The sequence below is a fragment of the Pinus tabuliformis genome, chromosome 8 (genome assembly GCF_031772625.1).
Source record: "Pinus tabuliformis cultivar Carrire ecotype Pingquan chromosome 8, CPIR1, whole genome shotgun sequence".
In the NCBI taxonomy this organism is placed as follows: Eukaryota; Viridiplantae; Streptophyta; class Pinopsida; order Pinales; family Pinaceae; genus Pinus; species Pinus tabuliformis.
Genome location: NC_142294.1, coordinates 263,302,130 through 263,323,783, shown reverse-complemented (window position 1 = coordinate 263,323,783; position 21,654 = coordinate 263,302,130). Strand labels below are relative to the sequence as shown.

Sequence of the window (21,654 nt, the reverse complement as noted above, 5' to 3'; positions counted from 1 at the left end):
TCAAGCAAAGATTGAACGAGTTTTGAAGACCCCGGATCCAGTTTCATCCATCCGGGCTACGATATAATCAAGAAAATAAAGACATCGAATGTACATCATTGCTGCATAGATAATCATCCAAACTAAGGGATGATGGCTCTACCAGAATCATCAGTCTGCAAACAAACGGTTCTCTGCCTTATGTACATGAAAATGAATTTATCAAGCTGTGCATGGGAATGCCCGCCTCAGCTAGATCATAAAAATATTATGAAGATAATGTATCGTATTGTATCTTATTACAGGTTGCCTCCTAGTGCGAAAAACCTTGGATCCTCATTATAAAGCATTTCACCTGACATCAAAAGATTTATGACCTCATGCTTTAGGGGGCAACTGTTATAGACTTTAGGGGGCACTGCAACCCCAATCACATATGTCCATAAACCAAGGGCTTCTAAGTCCCTAAAAGTGTTGTTTCATACCCTAAAGGAGCAAGGTCAGCTGATTACATCATCTCCCAGAAGTTCTCCATGAAAAGCTACTCAAAACTGGTCAAAGCAGGAGCATACAGATTGCCCAGTGCTAAAGGTGCGATGCATCTCACCTGCCACATGCAAAAAGTGTGATCCATACTGGAAAGCCCTTCTATAGGGTGCGATGAGCAAGAGAAGACAAATGGCATAAGCAGTTTGCTAGGTGGAAACCCATAGAATCTTCTAGAAACTAATCATTTGACACTTGCCTCTCTGATTTCGCCCGGGGATGAGTAAGAGATCTAAATTCTCCTAGTGGAAACAAGGACTATTAGAGAGATGACATTAATCAAAATCCCAGAAGCTAACTCACCCCCCTGCAAATATCTATAAATGGATCCCTCATCCAAGAGATCCAATGGAATTGGGTAATTTGCAAAGAGGTGTTGCTGGTTTCTCTTTGAAGACATTGTTAGGTGATATTGCTTTATGTGAGGTGAAGAGTGCTTTCAAGCTAGGAGGATGGCACTGGGTCAGACCAAGTGGTTGTAATCCTCTCTTCTATGACTTTTACTAATAAAGCTATTTGAGTTTTCCTCCATATTCTTGTGTATCTCTGAATACTGCGTTTGTTATATGCATTTATATGGTCAATATATATCTGATCCTATATTGCTTACAATGAAAGATATGTATGCTTTGATGGTATTGTGTTGTTGTGAGTCTACAAGTGCTCTTTGAAGTTGGACAAGTAAGGAAGCAATAGTGAGATTCTATCAAAGGGGAAAGGAAACAAGCAAGGAGCCAAGTGGAAGACTGAGGTTGGTACTCTCTGCGTCTTTCCCATCTCTCTCTCGTAAAGGAAAAACAAGTGACTTTAATCTGTTTGTTTCTAAGACAACTACCCATCTTGGTGGGACTAGCAGCTCTGAATAGAGACTAGATTTCTCGGTAACAGTCCGATTCGATGTTGAGAGCTTTAGTGGCTTGGGAAATGGCTTAAAACTTCACATATTTTCTGTAGTTTAGGTAAATGATAACCTTATGAAGTAGTAAGTGACAACATTGGCTCCAATTGGGGACAATGCCTTGCTGGCAAGGTGTTGAGAATGAGCAGACCAATATCGTTCACTCTTTGTCATGTAGTTAGAAATATATGAACTTACATAAAATCTCCATGAAACTTTTAATGCATGGAGTCACTTCCACCTCAAACTAAAATGTAGAAATAAAAATTCTAACAACTAGAAATTAAATACTTAGCTAGTTAGATTATTTATGTACATTCCTACTTATGCATAGTGCTCAATTCACCCAATTGAGTTCAACCCTCCAATGGAGCTAGGAAAACGTTTGAGTACTGGACCTTATGACTTCACACTACTGAAAAAGAACATTTAAAAGAAAGAAGCACCATGACAAATCTACAAATGGAAAGCTTGATGCATGCTCTAGTCATAACCTCTGTTGGTCACTTAAGAATATGCCCATGTTGGCATCCACATGGTCATGTATTAAACAAGGAAATTTTGCAGCTTCCTCTTTTTCATGAGTAGTCTACTGACCAATATCCTCTTGGTCAGGGCAGTCGCAGTTATTTACCAACTCCTCAACCATAGGTCTTTCAAGAGAAGCTTGTTGCTAATATTTTACTACCCATTCTTCAAAGCGCCAACACTCTTGGAAATCTGCAATGGAATCTTTAGCTTCTAAACTATAAGAGTCATAAACTATAGGGTCTGCTGAAAATTCCTAGTAGTAATCTTTTTGTGACAAAGACTACCAGACTCTGTGTGGTCTTTTAGCTTTGGGTTCTCCTTGAAAAACCTAATGTTGGGAGCTTTCTCCCCACTTGCTGGTAAATAGATCCTGCTAGACCTCCACAACCATCTTATCCTCCTATGGATAGTATGCATCATAAATGGGAGGAGGTTTTTGATCTTTCTCTCCATGTGAAGGATGTGCGTTGTGAACTGGAGCTTCTTTCTTAACCTCCTAGTCAGCCTCCTTTTCTTGTGTAGCTTCCCATGACTGAGGTTGTGGTGGCTCTGCCTCGCTTGACTGTCCATCAGATTCATGTACATCATAGGAAGGAGCAACATCAAACTCAACTGAATAAGCTCCCTGAGGATTTATTTGTAGCCCGATGATGTTTCCTTCTTCTCTTTCTCACTCATTAGTCAATGCTTCTTGATGTGAGTAGATATCTTCTGGGAATGGAGTCTTACACACATCTTCAATAGGGTCATTAACCTCGGGAATGTCTTCATCATTAAAATGTGTGCAACAATCTTCCAATATAGCATTCGATGGATAAAATCTTTTGAAATGTTGACAGAATGTTATACGAAAACGTTTCAAGGAAGATATGTTGCCATGAGGTATCATTTTAAACCAAACTCTAGCATCCTCATCTAAAGACAATTTGAACAACTTCATTTATATGTCTTCAAGAAAAATGTCTTGCTATTCAATGAATTCATGAAATTATTTGAGGTGCTTGTAAGGCCTTCTATTTCTATTCCCTTTGAATCTAGGCAAATAAGTATTCCACTCATGAAACACAGGGGCGTGATTGGGATAACCAACAATAGAAGAGAAATCGTGTGGGGCAAATTAGTTGGCTAGGAACGTAGGAAGGGCCATCTCAGAAACCTCCCTATGTGAGTGATTTTAGTTGCAAAAGTAGGGAAATTTTTGGTTGCTGTAGCATCAAAGTATTGGATTGCTTAAAAGCCAAGATGATCAACTAGAAAAATGGACAATGGAATCACAAGGAATTTTACGATAGAATGAAATAGTGTAGTCGATAAGGTGAGAGATCTTCAACCCACACTTCCCTTGCTCACCTAATAGAGGAAATGTAAAATTTTGTCATACCCAGGAAAAAATATTCTAATCTGTTCCCCGATAATGGTGCCAAAAATATTTTCTCACCTCAAATCACACCAGCAACACAAGGGCTACAAGGGAGATAAAAAGCTTCCTAGAGAAAGCCTCTCAGTTGATTGTAAACCAGTGCCTAGTACATCTTAAAGAGAGGAGTTCTTAAGAGATAATCTGTAAGGGGTTTTCATCACTTCAATTGTCATGTAAAAAATGTAATATGATAGGCTTGGTTCAATAATCCTTCACTGAGGTAGTTTCAAGCCAACACATGGATCCAGATGTTGGGGGTATATTGGGGCAATCTCAAAGAGAAATGGCCTCTTCTTGTGGTGCTTGACACACAACAATTGGACAGCTTAAACTAAAGTTGTAGAAATGGTGGAGAGGAGGAAAGCAAGCAGGGAAATAGATGCATAACGTTGTAAAATATAGAATCCTAAGGAGCAATGTTCCAACAGAAATATGCAACTCGATGTATAGGGTTGTAAACAACACAAAATGCTAAGAAAATATTTTCCAATAGAAATATCGAAGAGGGAGGAGGTGGGGTGATAGAAATAGCAGGGTGCAAATGAAGGTTTCAGACCAAACATGACATGGGTCTCTTTCTTTTCCAAAAGCTAAAATAGATCTAGGCTAAGCGAGGTCCTACCTGTTAATAAAATACACAAGTAAGTATGTAATTTTATAGGTACTACAATGCTAGTAAATAAGACATGTAGCTCTGTGATAATGCAGGTACTATCTTCTATTGACGAGCTAAGATAAATCCATTGATTAGAGAGGAATCAACTATGTTCATTATATTGTTTCAGATGCGGAAAAACATAAATGAAATGATATTACTGAGAGGAACATTCCACACATAAATCGTGCTTGGAATCCATAGGGAAATTATATTTATCTGAAAGGGCCCAAAAAAATAGTCCATATATTTAGCATGATATCATTGAAGCCCCCATTAAAAATAAATTGAACCAAAATGGCTTCTTAGAATCAGACCCTGCAGGTGAGAAATTTTTGAGCCAGCCAACCCCCTTTAAAGTGTTTCTTCCCCCTTTTTATAAGAAGAGAGGGAGATGGAATTAGAGTTTACAAAATATTTGAGCTATAGCTCCCACTGTCTCCTAGACTAGTTGTCTCGGCCCATGTAAGGCATTGTTTCTGAAAATCATTACAATTGGGATTCAATCCCTTCTTGGAAATAAACAAAAATTAAAGAATATGGAAATATGAAAGAGTAGGTGCCCCTTATTCTTTCCCTATGAATGGCCTCTAGTCAAGCCACTTCCATGTTGTGATGTGTTCCTCTACTACGGAGGCATTTCCTGTCATTTCTGCCTTTACTGTGTGGACGACCAGTTCTATGGAATAGGGAGTGGGTCACTGCAAGTGCCTGTCTCAATGGTCCTTTGCTATGCAGAGGATTGAGTCTCCATTCTGAGCCATTAACACTTCCTAAGTTGCCCCCATACTGATCTACTATCACGACATACTTCATTCACTACTTCAACTATCGACCCATATGCCTTCAATGCCCTGTATTGTACTATCGGGGCCTCACTATAATTGGTTCTTTTTCATTTAAAATATTATGAATGTGCGGGCTATGATCCTCCTCAACCCCTTTTGGTTTAATTACTTCCTACTTCTGTTATCATATGATTGGGGGCTATGATCAAGTGCTAAGGCCTTTAGGCTCTCATCCCGAGGGCCTTTTTCGTTTGTTACCTCGAATCCTACATCTCAATGCTTGATAACAGTTCACCCTTATCCTTTTCCCCTTAACACTTGCTATCAACAATATATTGGATATGGTGATGAATGACGACACGAATTTTGAAAGGGACGGACTCGACATCCCTATAACTTAAGTGTATAAAATGTTGCATCTAGGGAGTTCTCACATATTGCAATCATGGGCCAGGAAGGAACTTCAGCAAAAGAATGAATTTTCCTATGTGCGATCGTCAATTGCCAATCTGTGGGGGGGTGACATCATTGCTGCCACGTGTCACCATGTGAGTGGTGACATGTGTCACCCAGAAATGCCCCTATAGGACCCTTGAAAATGACAAATTTGCATGTCATATCTCACCCGTACTGTCATGTCACTACCATTCTACCACGCCATTGATTACATCAGTTGCCATTTCATATATACGTGACAATGGGATTGCACAATGTGGCCCCTTGGAAGAGAGAGAAAGAGGGTCACCTGTCCCTATTTTTGCATGCATTTCTTTAGTTAAATGATTTCATCTTTCCCCGACGATTTCACATTGAGGGCCTAAATTATTGGCCATTTGCACTATAGGCATGTTTCAGCCCCAGCAATTCATTAAAGATGACCCATTGCATGATTTTGGGATTGTGGGACTGCGGGATCGTGGGAATCCGGGATTGTAGGACTGTGGGACTGCCAGACCTGCAGGACTATGGGACGTGGGATTGCGATATCACGGTCATGTGGGATTGTTGTACCCATGGCCCTCGAATGTGCCCCCTTTCATTTGAAGGAAACATAACCCCCATCTTCAGAATGCTCTAACTTCTGATCAAAATTCTATTTCTAGTCTTCCATATGTCATTGGAAAACTTATCACGAGTACTATGAAGTGGAGAGCATCTAATTTGACCTTGAGAGATTTAGTGGCTTGGGAAATGGATTCAAAATTCACTGCTTTTCTACACTTTGGGAAATTGATAACCTTATGAAGCAGTGAGTGAAAACACGATCATTCAAGGTGTTTGAGACTCCCAATGGCCTCCCACCTATTTGTGATCATGATCATGCTATTTCTTTGATTTCAGGAAGTGTTCGTCCAAACATCAGGCCTTACATATATCCCTATGCCCAAAAGAGTGAAATTGAATGTATGGTTGTAGAAATGTCAGAGGTTGGTATAATTCAACCTAGTCAAAGTTCTTTCTCAACTCGAGTAGTATTGGTTCACAAGAAGGATGGATCATGGTGCATGTGTCCGGATTATAGGGAGCTCAACAAGCTCACTATTAAAGATAAATTTCCCATTCCTGTCATTGATGAATTATTGGATGAATTACATGGAGCAATTTACTTCACCAAGCTGGATCTTCGTTCAGGATATCGTCAAATTAGAATGAAGACTGAAGACATTCTGAAAATAGAATTTAGAAGTCGTGAGGGTCATTATGAATTTTTGGCCATGCGTTTTGGCCTTACTAATGCACCTTCTACATTTCAAGGTTTGATGAATTCCATCTTCAAAGCCTTTCTTAGAAAATTTGTGTTAGTATTTTTCGATGATATACCAATCTACAACAAGTTTTGGAAGGATCATGTTCAACATGTTGACAGGGTGCTCAAACTATTGGAGGAGAAATAATTAAATGCAAAAACCTCCAAATTTTTCTTTGGAATACAAGAGTTGGAATATATGGGTCATATCGTATCTCATGAAGGTGTTAAGGTATACCCATGCAAAATTAAAGCCATTAAGGAATGGAAAATCCCCACATCCATAAAGCATCTACAAGGATTTCTCAGGTTGATAGGGTATTATCGCAAGTTTGATAAGAATTATGGGAAAATAACAACACCTCTAACAGCATTACTGAAGAAAGATGCATTTTCTTGGACTCTAGAAGCAACGAAGGCCTTTGAATATCTTAAAGAGGCAATGTGCCAAGCGCCAGTCTTAGCTACAAAAAACTTCACAAAAACCTTTATTGTGGAATGTGATGCCTCAAGAAATGGATTGGGCGGTGTTTTAATGCAATAAAGGAAGACCCATTGATTTTGAAAGTCGTCTAATCCAAGGAAATTATTCACACAAAGATATTTATGAGAAGGAAATGTTGGCAATACTACATGCACATAATAAATGGTGACCTTACCTAATGGGAAGACTCTTCAAGGTAAAAACATATCATGATAGTATTAAATGCATTTTAAAACAAACATTATATTCAGAATAGCATCAAAAATGGGTCACAAAGATGTTGGGTTATGACTTTGAAATCATGTACAAAAAAGGGAAGCAAAATGTTGTTGTAGATGCACTCTCAAGAAAGGATGACGATGTGAAATCATTGATTTGTGCCATCTCTATCATCCAACCAAATTGGATAAATGAAGCAAGGGATGAATGGAAGAATGATGAAGAAGTGTGGGCACTCATTCAAAAGTTGCAACAAGATCCTAATACATCTAATACATTTAGCTGGAAATATGATTCGTTATGGTACAAAGATCATGTATACCTCTATAATAATTCTCAATTCAAACAAAATATTCTTTTGGAATTACACAACTCTCCCTTAGGAGGGCACTCAGAATTTTTAAAAACTTACAATAGAGTAAAGAAGGAGTTTTTTTTGGATTTCCTTAAATCTGATATTCAAAAGTTTGTGGCGGAATGTTTGGTTTGCCAACAAAATTAAGTTGAGACAATTAAGACCCCAAGTTTGTTACAACCTTTATCCATTCCATGTCAACATTAGGAGGAGGTTTCAATGGATTTTATCACAGGTTTACCCAATTCCCAAGGAAAGAGTGTCATCATAGTTGTAGTCGATATACTTACCAAGTATGCACACTTTTGTGCATTATCTCATCCATTTAAAGCATGTATAGTTTCTACTACATTTATGGAAACAATTCAAAAGCTACATGGAAACCCAAAGATTATTGTAAGCGACAAAGATCCCATTTTCACTGGAAATTTTTCGACTGAATTATTTTCTTGTCTGGGTACTCAATTAGCTCATAATTCATCTTATCATCCTCAACTTGATGGGAAAACTGAGATAGTGAACAAATGTTTGGAAGGATATCTTCGTTGTTTTGTATCTGATAAATAAACACAATGGTTCAAGTGGTTGCCTCTGGCTGAATGGTGGTATAACACTTTCTTCCATATTGCAGCAAAAATGACTCCATTTATGGAACTTTATGGATATCATCAAACGTCCATCATAACATCTTTAAGAGAAAATTCTAAGGTTCAAGTAGTGGAAGATCACATCGAGCATCAAACAAATGTTCTCCAACTCTTAAAGGATAACCCCACTTTAGCACAAAATAGAATGAAACAATAGGCATATCAACATCGCAGCAAAAGAAGTTTTTGATGTAGGTGATTGGGTATTTCTACAACTGCAACCATAAAAGCAAATGTCCCTCAAGCAAGCTAAGAAGGATAATAAATTATTACCAAAGTATTATTGTCTGTACAAGGCGTGGCAAAAGATTGGTACTATGGAATACAAATTGGAGCTTCCTGCGTCTTCACGAGTGCACCCAGTTTTCCATGTTTCATGCTTAAATAAGGTTATAGGTTACAAGCTCCCAGTTCAAACAATATTTCGAGAACTTGAGGAGGAAGGAAAAATCATATTGGAACCTGAAGTAGTCACAGAGGAGCAAGAAATCGACAACTACGAAATCGATCAATTTCATAGTATCTCAAAAGGTGGAAGAACTTACTTGTTGAAGATTCCACATGGGAGGATGAGAATTTTATAGAGAAGCATCCAGAACTACTCAAGCGTTGAGGACAAAACATTTTTGAAGGAGAGGGGGATGTTAGGTTGCTATAATACTAGTGATTCCCCCATTACTCTTGTCATTGTAGCCCCTTATTTTATTGTTATGCCCTAGTTGTCCCCACATTGTTATTATTGTGCCCCATAGAAGCCCATTATTTCTATTGTTGTGCCCTTATATTATTATTATTATGTCATCTTTGATTATATTGTCACCCTTTAGACTACTATATATAGAAATGATGTTTTTTCATTTGAATCATCCAAGAATTGTTCATTTATATAACGTAAAGGAGGTTTCCCCCTTGAAGAGGCTTATTCTGAAATTGTTGATCTATCTTTTCTTCTATTTTGTGAGTTGGTTTCATAACATATTCTTTGCAAGGTATTTGGCAATAGGGTATGTTGGAGAACCAATGGTGTTCATTATTGGTCTCAATGGAATACCTTATTTATGGATTTTTAGAGATCCATAAATATTGGGGATGATCAAGCTATTAGGCATGATTTTCCTTTCTGCGTCATCGTTAAGATATGACTTCTTTTATCATTTTTGCCATTTGACATGGGATTTCATTGCTAGGGCCTTTTTTGATAGGTTTGTAGCAACCACTAGAGATGCATTTTTCCTCCATCTTAGTTTCATAATTGATTTTTTCCATGACCATTGTAGCAGTACCCTTAACTTCTCTTAATACCATGATGTTGTTATTTTGAATATTCTTAAACACTCTCTTTTCATCTTTTGATATATTACTAACATAATGTTTGGTTCATCTAAGAAGTGTTTCTACATCTTACCTAACTTATTTCCCCTTTTTTGTCCATACTTTTAATAGCTACCTCAGTGCTACTCATGTTTTCTTCTAAGAGAAGCTTTATGGGTGAAATGGAAAAAATTGTGTCTCTCTCTATCAACTACTGCATAGGGTTATCTAATGATTCACTCGATAAGATGATCACGGTAGAGCATGCCTTGTTTTCAAGATGAAGACTACGCACGGTTATAATGAGGATCTTCCCTAGCGCATTTTATTTTTGCTAACTTCACATTTTAATTTTATAAACTATCATCCAAGAATTTCTTAGTTTTAATGAATGTGTCAGCATCCAAATTAATCCACAAGTTGCATCTAAGAGATACTTTCAAGTGGAAGAGTAACTTAAAAATCAATTTATAGGTTTTTACAAGCCAAGATCTTATGGATTTTATTTGGTTTCTTACAAGGGTGTCACTAAGATTTTTAAACACAATGAGATTATGGCCACAATGTAAGGGATTCCTACACAAAATTAATTTTGGAGTAATGTTTTCATCGCTGCATCGTTTCAGGAAACACAATTTTTAATAAAAGTTTGACTCTTAAAAATCTCAACTTCTCAAATTGTTTTGAGCTATCCATAGTGTCCCTTCCACGGTGGGACATGATCAAATGAAATAGTGAATCCATTACAGGTTGGAGCTTATTTTTAATGAATGGAAATGCTTGTTTACGTTTATGAAACCAACATTTCAGACAACCCAAGTTATTCCATCATCAAGGTTAATACAATCATGTTTGAGAATATGGTAATAAATGTGAGAGTATACATAGTTAAGATCAATAAGTTGTCAAGAAAATTCCTTGTTTAGCTATGCCAAAATCTTGGTTTTCATAGTTAGATCTATTTTTATATTTGTTATTTTATTTATTTATTCTTTTACACTATCCTTTGCTTGAAAAAGGAAGTATTTTCTCAGGTGGAGGAGTATTTCGAATAGAGCCATGTTTGCAATAGGATTACAATTGTACTCATATTCATGTTTGAAGGATATGCTTCAATAAATACTAGAATATGAGGAACCATCCACTTTGATGATATGGTTCCCAGAGAGAATGAAGGAATTCTTACACTAATGATCATTTGGAGCTAAGATTCAATGTGATCTATTTATCCTTGATCCTCCTATTGATTAGCAAGTTGTCCTTTGTCATTTCGTGCAAATATTTCAAGGCTTGTTGATTTCTTTCTTGAATGCATAAAGGATCTCGTGATAGGCATGAAATTAATTATTTAATTTAGTGCAACAACATTTTCTCTCTATTAATTGTTTCCCATGACTCTTAGGCCTTTTATGAAAGTTGGAAATGCTTATCAATGAAAGTTTTTGGGTCATCTTCTTGATATTGCTCATGACCTTCTAGATATAGTTATTGATGTTTCTCCTAAATCCTTTGCGCTTGTCTTACTCCCTGAGATGCAAATATGTTTCTTATTTTACTTAGTATTTGTTTATCCTGAGACACATAAATGCTTTTGATTTCTACTAGGATTTGAGAGATTTCATGGAGTCGAATTTCCTTTTCTTCTTAACAAACTCTTTAACAATATCATTCTGCTAGTTGGAAGGTCATGTCTTGCACATGGATTATTATATAGGGGGATCTTATAGTACCAAAACAAAAAGATTTATACTATAAGAAATAAATGAAATTTGTTAACCAAAATCTATTTCAAAGAAAAATTCATCATGTTATTCAATGTCATCTAATATTAATACCCTTTTCTCATCAATTTATCTTATGGCATGTATCTTCTACCTTTTCTTGAATCAAACAAAAGGATAAATTGATATCAAACAAACACATTATACCAACAAGATAAGGCTTTGGAGAGAATCAATAAAGTGAATGCATTAGATCCTTACGCTATAGAAATTTTGTAGAGAGGTCGTGTTTGCATCTTACTGTCCCCACTATCTCAAGTCATAAATCTTGTCCCAACAAGAATCAAATGCAAAAAATGAAAGAGATAAATGCATCTCCTTGATAATGGCGTAAAAAATGTCAATCAATTTAGTTTCTTAAATTTTAAGCTTAAATTATCAACTCGGACTGTATGTATGTGTAGAGTTAATCAAATCAATATGCTTTCTAACCTATTAGTTAAGAATGGCAATAATGTCATAAAAACAAACAACTTGAAAACGAATGCTACAAGGAACTTTTGTATGGGATGCAATCTCAAAGAAATAAATCTCGAACTCAATATTCAATAAAACCTAGCCCATAACAATGGCTATCTAAAGAAAATCACACACATGGAAGGTAAATCTATGAGATATGTACTAAGTAGAGTGCGAACACAAAACCCTTCACCAAAACTTGTAGTATTTTTCTATAACCTCCCAAAATGTTCATGTAGCCAAGAAAGAGTTAAAACGCGTATAATTTCCCTTTAGAAAGTACTCTCGCTTCTATTAAAAAGGAATTTATATGCAATTAAGGAAAGGGAAAAACAATGATATATGGTGGTCATTGGGGCTGTCAACACAAAGATCCTTCTTAGCATAGGTTGTAATTTTACTGCACTTAATCCAAAGCATTTGTGCAACCACGAAGAATTAAAATGTGTATCTCTAACCTTCTATAATTGATCCCACCTCTGCAAAAAAGAAACAATTGCAAACAATGATACAACTAAATACATTCAAAGGAAAATGAACCATAGTCTAATGATTATGCTACGTTACACTACGGAGAACTGCAGGCCATGAAGGTGGGGCGTCCCACCCGTCGTCACAATGATTAAAAACTACAACACCGCGATCCAACTAAGCGTAATTGTTCTTAAAACACTATACTAACAATCTATTATAAGCTAGATCTTAAGAATACAAAATTAGATATAATCCTGTACATAATAGTCTAATGATTATGCTATGTTACACTACGGAGAACTGCAGGCCATGACGGTGGGGCGTACCACCCGTCGTCATAATAATTTAAAACTACAATACCGCGATCCAACTAAGCACAATTGGTCTTAAAACACTATACTAACAATCTATTTTAAGCTAGATCTTAAGAATACAAAATTAGACATAATCCTATACATTCATATCAATATTAGATATAATCCTGTACATTCATATCAATAGAGGTAACTATTGACTTAACCATTTTAAATCCGATTGAACCTATAATTTGGATTTTAGATGAAATGTATCCAAATGATGGGAATCGTTGATCGGATATGGATATCTGGGAAGTGTCGACTTCGCAATATTTTAAATCCTTTTGAACATATAGCTTGATGGGAATAAGTGTACCCTAATGGTGGAACACCTTTACAATTTTATAAATCAGAACAAAATCCGAGATCTCCAAGATTGCCAGATACCAGATAAGATAGCTATTGATGGTATTATACATGACGAAGATTATAATATATATCCGCATAGCAGGGTGTCACGTCAAAAAATAACCTAGCTTACCGCCCCGGTCACTTTCCTACTAATTTAAGATTTGGGTATCCGTATCTTCTGTATTCACTTAATTTGTCGTAAGGCGATAAGATTTGGGTATCTGTATTTTTTATATTCACTTAATATGTCGAAAGGCGCCATGGCCAACAAACTCGTCTGACGTTTTCCAGTTTGTCATACGGAGGCAACTTGGAAAACAATAAGGAACTGGGTATACATGAATTTGCTCGTGTGTGACGGCTCCACAGTAGATTACATGCCTATTTGTTTATTATCCTACTGTCAAACTTTTGAAAATGATATCGATCACGCCTGCGTTTCTAATCGGATTCCACAAAATTCTTTGTTTATTCAAATTTTCTTTTTCATTATTCAATCGCGCAGCCTGGATGCACCACCCTTAAATAACTTCCTTCACATAGAAGCAGGCACTCGCCGAGGATATCCAGACCCCTATATTTGTGAGATTGGTATTCAGTCGGATCGAAAGAGTAAGCGTTCTCTGAAATTGTTGTCTCACAAGTCTTTTACGCTACATTCATCAACAAACTCTGCAGGATTTAAGGTTTTTAGGATTAGTTAGGAAGAATGGTTTTAGAGGCCGACACCGACAACCTACCGGCTCAAGCGCCGACTAGTCCACATATGAGTGAAAATATGATACTTATTCTTCTTGCGTTGCTCTGCGCTGTCATATGTCTCATGGTGTTGGCTTCAATCATTCCATGGGACAAGATTTGGAGGTCATGCCACGATCATATGGCCACCAGACGGGCTAATACCGGCATGAACGATAAATCCATAGAAGCACTTCCCTCTATCAGCTATGGCAAATCGATGCCACAACATGCAACGGAGTGCGCTATCTGCTTGGCGGACTTCGTCGAAGGTGAAGGTGTGAGAGTGTTGCCAAGCTGCAACCATGGCTTCCACATGGAATGCGTCGACAAATGGCTTCGTTCTCACTCTTCCTGCCCTACTTGTAGACATTGTCTTCTTCCTCGCTCTATAAATGTGGCAAACTGCTTTCAGCCCGCCAAACACAACGCCTGTGAAGCGCAGATTCATTGGCCCGTAGAATCTCAGGAGACTAGCGAAATCATCGACCTAGAGTGTGGGGTTAAGCGATAGATATGTCTTTAGCCAGACGAATCATATGGAGGGCAATGGAGCATTAATGATTTTTTTTGAAGACGGCATTTTATCCATAGCGAATCTGTGATCAGTTTCTTTCTGTGACCACACCTAACCTTCTGTATCAGTATGCTATGATCAGGAAGAATATCTTTGTACAGTGGGATGAATACAAAAACGCGATGAATTTGTTGATGTTTAAGGTTATATGTAAATATCTTAAATTCATTTCAGACCATACGCGTAAAACAACTCTCCACATTGGCACGATTAATATACATGAAGCTTTTATTAATGAACTTACATGTTGTTCCGAGCAATATTTTATAGTGATCGATAAAAGCCACTCCGTCTGTCCAGCAATTTTGAATTAAGAAAATCAATTATGAATTAATGCTAAAGGTTTAAATGGCATGATAACGCTTTTCGGCACGTTTATGTTTGATAGGCTTTCAGGTCCGTGGGCTTAAAAATGTCAACTTTCGATGACGTAAACTGTGACGTCTCATTTATTGTTTTTGACGAAAATCGTAATTACATGTAATCGATTTCGATCCATGATCGGAACTGCGCGCTACTTGGTGTTTGAATGTTTGTGTCAATAATATACAAAATGTTGTGAAGGCCTGTTTGCATTGGAAAAAGCTTAAGTAATTCCAATGATCCATTTGATATAAAAAACGCCATGGGAAGCATCCTATTTTCAAAGATGCAGCTTAATATAGATGCTGTGTTGTTTTCTCCGACTCAGTGGAAGCGATCGTTTACCATGGAAAGTATTCCTCAACACATGTCAAGTAGATCGCTTGAAGTCACATTTGTGGAATTTGTGATAGGCTTGTTCATCTTCTTTGAATTAAAGGCCAAACGAGAGGTATAAGCTTCTCAATTTGCTGCAACAAGATACTGTTTCCTACATAAAGGGAACGGTGCTAAGGTTATGGCTGTGTCAAGCATACGAGGAGCAGCACTAGACAATTGTTCATGCTGGAAACAATGAACGGCCGAAAGAGAGGATTAGTGGCTACGACGACCAAATTTTTCAAAAGAAATATAAAATTGAGAAGATGGCATGCGAATTGAATAGTAAGAAGAACTATCACGGTTGCTGGCGGTTGTACAAATCAGTGATAACATATGCTGGGGGAGGTGGATAACGCAGTATATCAAAACCAACTATAATGTTTTGGAAGTCCACTTTTAGGAAAATGATGTGCATATAAATTCCTGTGGTAAAATAACTTTCAGGAAAAAGATATGCATATAAAATGCTGTGGCTAAATAATATGTAACATAGATCTAAGGGGTGCGATAGTAGAATGAAGCATGTATTTCAGATATCTATTTGCATTAGTATTAAAATTGAAATCAGTTTCACCCATCACTACGTGCAATGTTAATTTATTATATTATGAAGGAAGTTCATAGATATGAAAATGTAACGCTAAGTATTTTCGGACCTTTATGAAAGATTAAGGGAGAGGAGTCTTTCTCCAGACTTAAGTTGCATAGATTAAATCAGTATTTTAGAATACATGAAAAACATTCATATGGAAGTTGCACCAATTCTTTACTGAAAACAAAATTAATTTTTACCTTGATTAACACTTCACCAGTTGCCAGTAACAAATGGCTTTTACCTTCCCACCACAAATTGCTTCACAATTTTCTCCTCTCTTTCTCTTAGACTTACACCTTCTACTAAAACTAAAGACTTCCACATACATGTTTATCAAAACATATAATTTTAATTTTTTAACACAAAATATTTAAAGGTAAAACGTGATTTTCTGAACTTGCACTTACACCTTCGACTAAAAATAAAGACTTCCACATACATGTTTGTCAAAACATATAATTTTAATTTTTTAAGACAAAATATTTAAAGGTAAAACATGATTTTATGAACTTGGACATGTGGCTGAGTGTAAGTAAGAGTTGCCAAATAAATGTTTGACCATATGTTTTTACCAACCCAACATTAAATGCCCCATGTGTGCTGTGGAATGGAGAATTTGTATTCCTAATGAGAACTTCTTTTAATCAATTTGGTGCGGAATGGAGAATTTGTACTCCTACTGAGAATATCATTTAATCAATTTGTAGTCCTATTCTGTTGGTTTGGGTGGTTAATTAAACAAGAAAGAAATGAAATGAAACTGAATGTAAACCGAATGCAAACACAAGTAAAGCACAAGATTTACGTGGTAAAAACTTGACAGTGTGTCAAGGAAACATCCACGGGGAAAGGTATTGGAAATCTATTAATTAGAGATGATTCTCCATGATTACAATAGTTCTGACATTCATCAGTTTTATAAGAGCCTCCTCCATTACATAACTGTTGTTTTGGTATAAAACTAACTTGGCAATAACTAATACAATTTTTATACATATTTACATAATTAGTTGTCAAATTCCAACAAACCCCACCTTGACAACAATTTTCTTAATCCCTTTCCCATGCCCATTCATCATCTCTTGTGCAAGCCAAGAGAAGCCAAACACCAATGCAACTTTTCTATTGTAACTGGCTTCATGAATATGTCTGCACAATTCTCTTGTGTATGGACCTTCTTCAGAGCTACTTTTCCGCCATTGATCACATGTCTCAGAAAATAATTCCTTACATCAATATGCTTGGTCTTGCTACGATAAGCTGGATTTATATCCAAATGAATAGCACTCTGACTGTCATAGAATATATTCACTTTCTCATGCGTCCATCCAATCTCATCAAGTAGATCGTTTAACCAGATTGCTTCTTTACTGACATCTGAAGCAGCTATATACTCTGCTTTGGTGTTGGACAACACAACTATTTCTTGAAGCTTTGACATCCAACTAATTGCTCCACCTGCAAGAGTAAAGACAAAACTTGTGGTAGATCTCCTTTTGTCCAACTCACCTGAATAATTAGCGTCCACATATCCACAGACTAATCCTTCACTACCATTAAAGATGATGCTTGTGCCTCTTAAATACCGAAGCACCCATTTCACTGCTTGCTAATGTTCTTCACCTGGATTTGCCATGAACCTACTGACAATTCCAACTACATGTGAAATGTTAGGTCTTGTAGACACCATCACATACATTAAGTTGGCTACAACATTTTCATATGGTACACGAGACATACATTGCTTTTATTCATTAGTTCTAGGACTCAAAACCAAAGAAAGCTTAAAATGGGAAGCTAATGGAACATTAACAAGTTTCACATTGTTCATACCAAACTTTCCAAGTACTCTTTCCACATACTTCTATTGTGATAACCAAAACATACCATTTTTCCTGTCTCTTTGTATCTCCATGCCCAAGATATGTTTTGCTACTCCAAGATCCTTCATATCAAATGTTATAAAGAGAGGAGCCTTTAACCTGTTGATCTCATCTATGATTTTGCTTGTAATAAGCATATCATCAACATACAAAACTAGGATAATGAATATGCCACTGAAACTCTTCAAGTATACACAGTGATCATACTGACTTCTAATAAAGTTCTGGCTCACCATGAAGGAGTGAAGCTTCTTGTACCATTACCTGGGAGACAGACTCATGCCATACAATGATTTCCTGAGCTTGCAAATTAATCTTATGTTGCGCTCTTATACAAAACCTTATGGTTGTTCCATATATATTTCTTCATCCAAATCACGATGTAGAAAAGTTGTTTTGTCATCTAACTATTCTAACTCAAGGTTGAGTAACGCAGTTAGTGCCAACATAGTATGAATATAAACAAGTTTTACTACTGGTGAAAAAATATCATGAAAGTCAATACCTTCAACCTTAGAATACCCTTTTGCTACCAGCCTCACCTTATACCTTTCGATACTTCCATCAACTTTTCGTTTCAATTTGAAGTCACATTTGCATCCAACAACACTTCTCCCCTTAGGAAGTTCTACAAGATCCCAAGTATTGTTCTTGGCTAAGGAATCCATTTCTTCTTCCATAGTCGTTTTCCATTTTTTGCTATCTGTATCATTTACTGCTTCCTAATAACAAGAAGGTTCCCCATCTTCAATAGTCAAAGAAAAAGATGAAGCAGAATCTTCATACCTTTTGTGAGTTTTTCTTTCCCTAGTAGACCTTCTTAGAGTGACTGGTTGCTGAACAGGTTCAAAAAGTTCAACAACTTCCATTTTATCTTCATGACCTTTTCCTGGAGAAGTCTCTCCTTCCTTTAAACTTTCAAAGAAAGGTCTAGCCTCCAGCTGAATCTGTTGATTTGGCAATACATGTTATTGTTCAATTCTTTCAACATTTGATTTTAAAAGAGAAGATTCATCAGATGTTACATCTATGTTAATGACTATCTTCTGTGACGTAGGATCCCACAACCTGTATCCTTTCATTGCATAGTCATACCCAACAAAGACATAACATTTCAATTTTGGATCTAATTTTGGACATTGATTTTTAGGAATAAGAGCATAAGAATCACAACCAAATATCCTTAAATGTCAATAATCACAAGACTGACCTGACCAAACTTCTTCAGGTATTTTACAATTGATTGCTACTGAAAGTGATCTGTTAACTAAATAACAAGCAATAGATATTGCTTCTAACCACAACTCCTTTTGCAGGTTAGCATTTCTTATCATGTTTCTGGCTCCTTCCATAAGAGTCTAATTCATACATTCAGCAACACCATTTTCTTGAGGAGTATAAACAACAGTTTTGTGTCCAATAATTCCTTCATCCTTATAGTACTGTTCAAATTCTAGAGAAGTAAATTCACCACCATTGTCAATTCTTAAACATTTAATTTATTTTCTTGTTCTTTTTTCTACCATTGCTTTAAATTGCTTAAAGACATTGAATACATCAACTTTCTTTTTCAACATAAAAACCTAAGCCTTACAGGAGAAATCATCAATAAACGTTAAAAAATATAAAGCACCTCCATATGATACAATAGGAGATGGTGCCCACAAATCAGAATGAAGATAGTCCAAAATTTCTTTACTATTATGACTTCCAGTTTTAAACCTCTGTTTACACTATTTTCCATACACACAATGCTTAAATAAATCCAACTTCAAGATTTCAAATCAAGAAGTAATTTACGATTCATCAATACCTGAAGACCTTTCTCACTCATGTGATGCAATCGCCGATGCCATAGCGGAGTACCTTCTTCTTCTTTCAATGACACAATTGTTGCTTCACTCATCTAAGTACTTCCTTCGAGTCTGTAAAGATTTCCGACCATTCTTGCTTTCATAACAACTAGGGCGCCTTTTGAGACTTTCAATGCTCCATTTTGACCTATAAACTTATAACCATGTAAATCCAACACTCCTAATGAAATCAATTTTTTCTTCAATTCAGGTACATGTCTAACACTAGTTAATTTTCTGACTGTGTTATCATACATTTTAATCCTGATATTTCCCATCCCAATAGTCTGACATAATACATTATTACCCATAAACACAGAACTACCATTATAGCTTCATATGAAGTAAACCAATTTCTTTGTGGACACGTATTATGAAAAGCACCAGAGTTTAACAACCATCTTTCAAAGACCTAAGAGACATTACATATAGGTAAAGTTTCATCTATTAAACATCATTCTTCAACAGATAAAACTTCGTCTATCATACTTGAATCAGCCTGATTTTCTTCATTCTTTGGGTTATCAGACTCTTTTCATTTTCAACAGACTTTCTTGAGGTGTCCAATTTTGAATCAAGATTAATAGGTGGAATCCATTGATGTTCAGTGCTCTACCTTGGGGTGTCATTTAGTTTTAAATGTTTTCTATTGTTTGAAAAGGATTCATGAAACCTGCATGCCCCCTCCAACTCCTCACCAGTCTTTAGACTCACCATCACATTCATTTCAAAGTGCTAAAACACTTGCCTACTTATCCCCACCGAAACCTCTGCAAATCTGAGTTGATTTCCCAGACCCAAAGCTGCCTTCCTCATTTGATCCAACAACCAATCATTAAAATCAATCAAAATCCTCTTAACATATACCTAGCCTAAAACCAGCATTAACTTTCAGTCATCTCAAGCCGTAGTTGCCATATTCTAATTGAGATTGACAAGGAGAGAGCCCTCTCCCAACCTTGTAGGGCTAGCTACCAGGTTAAGCGTGGTTTGATGTTACCTTAGACCTGCCTTCCTTCAGCCTGAGGTAGATTTAGGCACTAACATGGTGGTGACCATATTGGGGAACATAGTTTTATGTTCCTCAACAAAATGTATCAAGTTCAGATCTAATTGTTGATGGTGGAAAACGATCAAACATAGGAAGCTTGAAATCATTCACCTGGCGACTCTAAATCAGTTTCGACACCAGATCCACGGACTCCACTAGAGGATGAACTCGACCAGTAGAAACATGAAAGGACAGTATGGAAATATTAGATATTCAAGTTGGAATTTCATCCAAGACATTATGTTCTTCGTTATGAATTTTTTCTTCTCTTTTCCCGAGAATGTCAAGAAGGCTTTACAAAGTATATTGTATTCAAGGAAAGATCCTAGATCTACATTTGATTCTTTCCTTTTGAAGATTGTGGATACAATATATTCGCATGCCTTTGATCTTGATCAAGACCTGTTTTCTGAATCTTGTGATGACCGACTTCAAATTGATGAGCCTAAAGTGACCAAGACTGATTCTACACCTTCTGTACATATTCCTATACCTTGTAAAATTCCAGATATATACAAGCCTCTGATTTTCCCTCCTATATCCCATGCTTTCCCTAATAATCATTACCTATATCTACCAAGATTTGATGGTGAATGTGACAACATCATTGATGAGAGACATGTACTGAATTTTGAGTCTTCTCTTGATCTTTTTGAAGTTGATGAAGAGGATGTCAATATTAGGCTTTTTTCTCTTTCTTTGCAAGGCAAAGTCAAGAGTTGGTTCAAAACCCTGCCTGATATGAGCATCTCAGATTTCCAACAGTTCGTCAAAGTTTTCCTTGACAAGTGGGTGGTCAGATAAAACCCTTTCTTGATTATAGAAGAGTATAACCAGCTGAAAATATTGCCAAGGGAGATAGTACAATAGTTTTCTTCTAGGTTTAACTAAGTCTATTTTTCGATGCCGGTTAATATAATGCCTCCCCCTTGATCTACTCTCTTGCACTACTCAGATGCCTTTGATCCGGAAATAGAGTTTCAGCTGAGAGAAAGGAACCTTGAAACACTTAAAGAGATGCAAAACAATGCAGTAGATGTAGAGGCTAATCTACTGATCAGAAGGGAAAAGTTGAAGGAAGAAGAGATGAAGAACATAGACCCAGAGGAATCGACATCTTTAGAGGTAAAGGTCGACATTTTGGTAAGTGCAGGGGAAGAGATGATGCGAAGGATCACCAAAAGGAATGAGTATAATTTTCAAGCCCATGGC

General features: G+C 36.6%; 1 pseudogene; it reads left to right on the top strand.

The window, feature by feature from the left end:
- The first annotated feature begins 13,572 nt into the window (after positions 1–13,572).
- On the top strand, positions 13,573–14,510 carry LOC149235161 (RING-H2 finger protein ATL78 pseudogene; annotated as a pseudogene).
- The last annotated feature ends 7,144 nt before the right edge of the window (positions 14,511–21,654 follow it).